This window comes from Pagrus major, chromosome 1 (assembly GCF_040436345.1).
Source record: "Pagrus major chromosome 1, Pma_NU_1.0".
Lineage (NCBI taxonomy): Eukaryota > Metazoa > Chordata > Actinopteri > Spariformes > Sparidae > Pagrus > Pagrus major.
In genome coordinates this window covers 39,394,932-39,402,482 of record NC_133215.1, presented here as the reverse complement: position 1 = coordinate 39,402,482, position 7,551 = coordinate 39,394,932, and positions in this window count along the sequence as shown.

Below are 7,551 nucleotides of genomic sequence, written 5' to 3'. Positions count from 1 at the left end.
GGTCACGTTCCAGAATATTTTTCCTCGCTCCCCTGGTACTCCGCTCAGACTCCAAGTGTTTCGACCGTGACCACGGGGAAAAAATGACCCAACTCGGGCCGTTTTTCTCGTGGTCACGGTCGAAACACTTGGAGTAGCACTCAGGGTGAGGCGGCTGGGCCTCTGGAAGGCACCTGGACGGGGCCGGAGCCTGGCCGGGTCTCCCCCCCCTCCCCCCGCTCGAGGTGTTAGGGTTAGGCGTGGGCCTGCGGAGGCACCAGTCTGGGGCTTGAGCCTGCCCGGGTCTCTCCCCATTTAAGCGTAAGGGTTAGGCGTGGGTGGTGAGGCGGCCGGGCCCGAGCGGAGTACCAGGGGAGTGGAAAAAAATTATGGACCGTGACCACGAGAAAAACGGAATATTTTTCCACTCCCCTGGTACTCCGCTCAGACTCCAAGTGTTTCGACCGTGACCACGGGGAAAAAATGACCCAACTCGGGCCGTTTTTCTCGTGGTCACGGTCGAAACACTTGGAGTAGCACTCAGGGTGAGGCGGCTGGGCCTCTGGAAGGCACCTGGACGGGGCCGGAGCCTGGCCGGGTCTCCCCCCCCTCCCCCCGCTCGAGGTGTCAGGGTTAGGCGTGGGCCTGCGGAGGCACCAGTCTGGGGCTTGAGCCTGCCCGGGTCTCTCCCCATTTAAGCGTAAGGGTTAGGCGTGGGTGGTGAGGCGGCCGGGCCCGAGCGGAGTACCAGGGGAGTGGAAAAAAATTATGGACCGTGACCACGAGAAAAACGGAATATTTTTCCACTCCCCTGGTACTCCGCTCAGACTCCAAGTGTTTCGACCGTGACCACGGGGAAGAAATGACCCAACTCGGGCCGTTTTTCCCGTGGTCACGGTCGAAACACTTGGAGTAGCACTCAGGGTGAGGCGGCTGGGCCTCTGGAAGGCACCTGGACGGGGCCGGAGCCTGGCCGGGTCTCCCCCCCCTCCCCCCGCTCGAGGTGTCAGGGTTAGGCGTGGGCCTGCGGATGCACCAGTCTGGGGCTTGAGCCTGCCCGGGTCTCTCCCCATTTAAGCGTAAGGGTTAGGCGTGGGTGGTGAGGCGGCCGGGCCCGAGCGGAGTACCAGGGGAGTGGAAAAAAATTATGGACCGTGACCAGGAGAAAAAGAAGAAGAATATTTTCCCTCGCTCCCCTGGTACTCCGCTCAGACTCCAAGTGTTTCGACCGTGACCACGGGGAAAAAATGACCCAACTCGGGCCGTTTTTCTCGTGGTCACGGTCGAAACACTTGGAGTAGCACTCAGGGTGAGGCGGCTGGGCCTCTGGAAGGCACCTGGACGGAGCCGGAGCCTGGCCGGGTCTCCCCCCCCTCCCCCCGCTCGAGGTGTTAGGGTTAGGTGTGGTGGTGAGGCGGCTGGGCCTGTGGAGGCACCAGTCTGGGGCTTTAGCCTGCCCGGGTCTCTCCCCATTTAAGCGTAAGGGTTAGGCGTGGTGGTGTGGCGGCCGGGCCCGAGCGGAGTACCAGGGGAGTGGAAAAAAAAATTATGGACCGTGACCACGAGAAAAACGGAATATTTTTCCACTCCCCTGGTACTCCGCTCAGACTCCAAGTCTTTTCGACCGTCACCATGGGTAAACCAGGGCTGGGCCGTTTTTCTCGAGGTCACGTTCCAGAATATTTTTCCACTCCCCTGGTACTCCGCTCAGACTCCAAGTGTTTCGACCGTCACCATGGGTAAACCAGGGCTGGGCCGTTTTTCTCGAGGTCACGTTCCAGAATATTTTTCCTCGCTCCCCTGGTACTCCGCTCAGACTCCAAGTGTTTCGACCGTGACCACGGGGAAAAAACGACTCAACTCGGGCCGTTTTTCTCATGGTCACGGTCGAAACACTTGGAGTAGCACTCAGGGTGAGGCGAGTACCAGGGGAGTGGAAAAAAATTATGGACCGTGACCACGAGAAAAACGGAATATTTTTCCACTCCCCTGGTACTCCGCTCAGACTCCAAGTGTTTCGACGGTGACCACGGGGAAAAAAATGACCCCACTCGGGCCGTTTTTCTCGTGGTCACGGTCGAAACACTTGGAGTCTGGGCGGAGTACCAGGGGAGCGAGGGAAAAATTCTGGACCGTGACCATGAGAAAAACGGCCCAGCCCTGGTTTACCCATGGTCACGGTCGAAACACTTGGAGTCTGAGCGGAGTACCAGGGGAGCGAGGGAAAATATTCTTCTTCTTTTTCTCCTGGTCACGGTCCAGAATATTTTTCCACTCCCCTGGTACTCCGCTCGGGCCCGGCCGCCTCACCACCACGCCTAACCCTTACGCTTAAATGGGGAGAGACCCGGGCAGGCTCAAGCCCCAGGCTGGTGCCTCCACAGGCCCAGCCACCTCACCACCACGCCTAACCCTAACACCTCGAGCGGGGGGGGAGATCCGGCCAGGCTCCGGCCCCATCCAGGTGCCTTCCAGAGGCCCAGCCACCTCACCCTGAGTGCTGGAGGGCAGCCCCAACACCCCTAACCCTAACCCCCAAAACCCTAACCCTAACCTGGGGGAGACCCGGCCAGGCTCCGTCCCCGGCCAGGTGCCTTCCAGAGGCCCAGCCGACTCACCCTCAGCGCTGGCGAGCGGCCCCAAAACCCCTAACCCTAACCCTAACCCTAACCCTAACCCTAACCCTAACCCCCAAGCCCTAACCCTAACCTGGGGGAGACCCGGCCAGGCTCCGTCCCCGGCCAGGTGCCTTCAAGAGGCCCAGCCGACTCACCCTGAGCGCTGGCGAGCGGCCCCAACACCCCTAACCCTAACCCTAACCCTAACCCCGAAACCCTAACCCTAACCTGGGGTGCCTTCCAGAGGCCCAGCCGACTCACCCTGAGCGCTGGCGAGCGGCCCCAACACCCCTAACCCTAACCCTAACCCTAACCCTAACCCTAACCCTAACCCCCAAGCCCTAACCCTAACCTGGGGGAGACCCGGCCAGGCTCCGTCCCCGGCCAGGTGCCTTCCAGAGGCCCAGCCGACTCACCCTGAGCGCTGGCGAGCGGCCCCAACACCCCTAACCCTAACCCTAACCCTAACCCCGAAACCCTAACCCTAACCTGGGGTGCCTTCCAGAGGCCCAGCCGACTCACCCTGAGCGCTGGCGAGCGGCCCCAACACCCCTAACCCTAACCCTAACCCTAACCTGGGGGAGACCCGGCCAGGCTCCGTCCCCGGCCAGGTGCCTTCCAGAGGCCCAGCCGACTCACCCTGAGCGCTGGCGAGCGGCCCCAACACCCCTAACCCTAACCCTAACCCTAACTCCCAAACCCTAACCCTAACCTGGGGTGCCTTCCAGAGGCCCAGCCGACTCACCCTGAGCGCTGGCGAGCGGCCCCAACACCCCTAACCCTAACCCTAACCCTAACCCCCAAACCCTAACCCTAACCTGGGGTGCCTTCCAGAGGCCCAGCCGACTCACCCTGAGCGCTGGCGAGCGGCCCCAACACCCCTAACCCTAACCCTAACCCTAACCCTAACCCTAATTAGGGGATGGTACCGGTAAAGTACCTATAAAATGGATTTTTACGGGGGTCTCCCTTCGGAGTCATTTTTCACCCCTTTCCCGTGGTGCTACATTTTTTTCCATTACATATTTGGAATCCTGTGATTTTTCTGAACATTTCTTTCTTCGGCGGCGTCTTTCTACGACGCTCCTGTAAAAAGTTGAAATGCTTGCAGTACTGGAGGACTTTTAAAGGGGGCGCTGTAGTTTTGATTGACACCCAACATCTCCATTAAAATGGAACCCCACATCTCATTATCAGCACCTCAATCACTAACCCATTATTTTTGTTCTGACCAATTACAGGCGAGCCCAACTTTTCTGTATAGGACCATTATATCTGTATATGACCCTAAATTTCCTAACATGACTGTTGGGTTGGGTTACACCCTACATCTCAGTATATAAAGGCTAAAACACCCAACATCCACACTTAAGATTCTTTAATGTAGAAAGCACTGATTTTAGATACCACCCATTCACACAAATATGGGTATATCAACCTGCTGTCACTTTTGTTGTAAAGCTTAGCTCTAACTGAAAACCAGGAGTCATGATTTGCCTGTCTACCTCAACAGGAAGTCATTGATTTCAGCTCCAAATGCTGTCAAACTTGAAAAAAAGACTCACAGAGACTCAACCATTCAGAATACTGAGGCACAACCTCAGGAATAGTCTGACTGTGAAAGGTGGATGTCCTGTTATTTAATCAATCAATTTGGGTGGCAAGACTCAACTTTTAGTTTGCATCCAACCCAAGACCCAACTGCAGCCAAGTTGGGTCTTACCATATTGGGCCTTTGGTAAGTTCATATTGGCTGTTGGCAATGTTGTCCTGGGCACGGTTACATCTGCCTTCTGTTCACTCAAGAGCCAACTTTAGTCAACATCCAACTTCAGTCAAATTCTGCCGTGCCTTGTGTGCACTTAAATTGGGTCTTGGATGTCTTGGCAATTGATCAATCAAGTTGGGTGGCAAGACCCAACTTTGGTATGCATCCATCCCAAAACCCAACTACAGCCAAGTTGGTTCTAACCATATTGGGCCTTTGGTAACTTCATATTGGCTGACGGCCATGTTGTTGTGTGCCTGGTTTCATCTGCCTTCAACATCCAACTTCAGTCAAATTCTGCCGTGCCTCATGTGCACTTAAATTGGGTCTTGGATGTCTTGGCAATTGATCAATCAAGTTGGGTGGCAAGACCCAACTTTGGTATGCATCCATCCCAAAACCCAACTACAGCCAAGTTGGGTCTTACCATATTGGGCCTTTGGTAAGTTCATATTGGCTGTTGGCAATGTTGTTCTGGGCACGGTTACATCTGCCTTCTGTTCACTCAAGAGCCAACTTTATTCAACATCCAACTTCAGTCAAGGTCAGCAGTGCCTTGTGTGCACTTAAATATGGTCTTGGATGTCTTGGGCCTTACTCAGTCCTCCCGTGTGTTCAGTCAAGTAGGATGCTGCAGATCACTGGCCTCACCATGTTGCTTTGCCACCACCATCATGTAGCATGCCACCAGCTCTTTCCTTGTGGGTAATCAAGATGTGTCTTATCAATTATTGCCTTGTGTAAACACAAACTGTTGCAGGTTTGACAATTTAGGTAATTAGGGGCCTGTAGGTAGATGTTGGGTCACACCCAACATCTCAGTATGACGCCCAACATCTCAGTATAGTCATTGCATGTGACCCAACATCTCCATATGGACCCTATTCACGAGTGCAAGGGGCTTGTAGGTAGATGTTGGGTCACACCCAACATCTCAGTATGACGCCCAACATCTCAGTATAGTCATTGCATGTGACCCAACATCTCCATATGGACCCTATTCACGAGTGCAAGGGGCTTGTAGGTAGATGTTGGGTCACACCCAACATCTCAGTATGACGCCCAACATCTCAGTATAGTCATTGCATGTGACCCAACATCTCCATATGGACCCTATTCACGAGTGCAAGGGGCTTGTAGGTAGATGTTGGGTCACACCCAACATCTCAGTATGATGCCCAACATCTCAGTATAGTCATTGCATGTGACCCAACATCTCCATATGGACCCTATTCACGAGTGCAAGGGGCCTATGAAGCCCAACATCCCCGTGGGGTGATGGCATGTGACCCAACATCTCCGTATGGACACTATTCACGAGTGCAAGGGGCTTGTAGGTAGATGTTGGGTCACACCCAACATCTCAGTATGATGCCCAACATCTCAGTATAGTCATTGCATGTGACCCAACATCTCCATATGGACCCTATTCACGAGTGCAAGGGGCTTGTAGGTAGATGTTGGGTCACACCCAACATCTCAGTATGATGCCCAACATCTCAGTATAGTCATTGCATGTGACCCAACATCTCCATATGGACCCTATTCACGAGTGCAAGGGGCCTATGAAGCCCAACATCCCCGTGGGGTGATGGTATGTGACCCAACATCTCCGTATGGACACTATTCACGAATGCAAGGGGCTTGTAGGTAGATGTTGGGTCACACCCAATATCTCAGTATGATGCCCAACATCTCAGTATAGTCATTGCGTGTGACCCAACATCTCCATATGGACCCTATTCACGAGTGCAAGGGGCCTATGAAGCCCAACATCCCCGTAGGGTGATAGCATGTGACCCAACATCTCCGTATGGACACTATTCACGAGTACAAGGGGCTTGTATGTAGATGTTGGGTCACACCCAACATCTCAGTATATTAAGGCTAAAACACCCAACATCTACACTTAAGATACTTTAATGTAGAAAACACTGATTTGAGCTCCGGCCAATTCAAACAAATATGGGTAGATTGACTTGCTGTCACTTTTGCTGTAAAGCTGAGGTATACCTGAACACTAGGATCCATGATTTGCCTGTCTACCACAACAGGAAGTCACCTAAATTTGACCCCAAATTTCAGAAGGTCATTTGGACCAACTTCTCAGTATATAAAGGCTACAGCACCCAGCATCTATCCTTAAGATCCTATAATGTAAAAAACATTGATTTCAGCTCCAAATGGCCTAAACTTGAACAGAAGACTCACAGGGACCCAACTATTCAAAATACTGAAGCACAACCTCAAGAAGACTCTGATTGTCCTCAACCATGTCACATTTGGGTGTCCTCCTCCTCCTTTGTAACTCAGTCCTTTATATTAAAAAGACACAAATTCAAAATATCTCAATTTTATGTGAACATTGAATACAGAAGTTTCAACAAAAACATTGTTTTCTTCCTGAAATACAGTAGACCTCAAGAAAACTCTGCTCTTACTAAACAATGTGACAGTTGGATGTCCTCCTCCTCCTTGTAACTCAGTCTTTTATAGTAAACAGACAAATTCAAAATGTCTGATTTTTTTTTTGAACATTGAAGACAGAAGTTTCAACAAAAACATTGTTTTCTTCCTGAAATACAGCAGACCTCAAGAAAACTCTGTTCTTTCTAAACAATGGGACAGTTGGATGTCCTCCTCCTCCTTGTAACTCAGTCTTTTATAGTAAACATAGACAAATTCAAAATGTCTGAACATTATGTGAACATTGAAGAAAGAAATTTAAACAAAAACAGTGTTTTCTTCCTGAAATTCAGCAGACCTCACGAACATTCTGCTCTTCATAAACAATGTGACAGTTGGATGTCCTCGTCCTCCTTTGTAACTCAGTCTTTATTCTTTTTTGGCTGTAACACAAAGGTGAAACTTGCATCAAGGATGAAGACATCAATCTCCTCAACATCCTTCTTCATGGACTTATCATTCACTTATCATTTATCATATCATGGAATTTGCACTGTGAATTTTGTATTTAAGGTCCTTACACAGAGAAAATGGGTAGCTTTCAGAATAATAACGCTACTTTTCCCGGGTAATCCATGTCCTTATATGACAAAACATGAACCAGGACTTCTGCATGATTTTAACTTATATGGTGTAAGTGTGTGTGATTTACTGTGTAACCAATTCATGTACACAACATTAAAATCAATTTACTACCACTCACCTCTCCGTCACCACCGG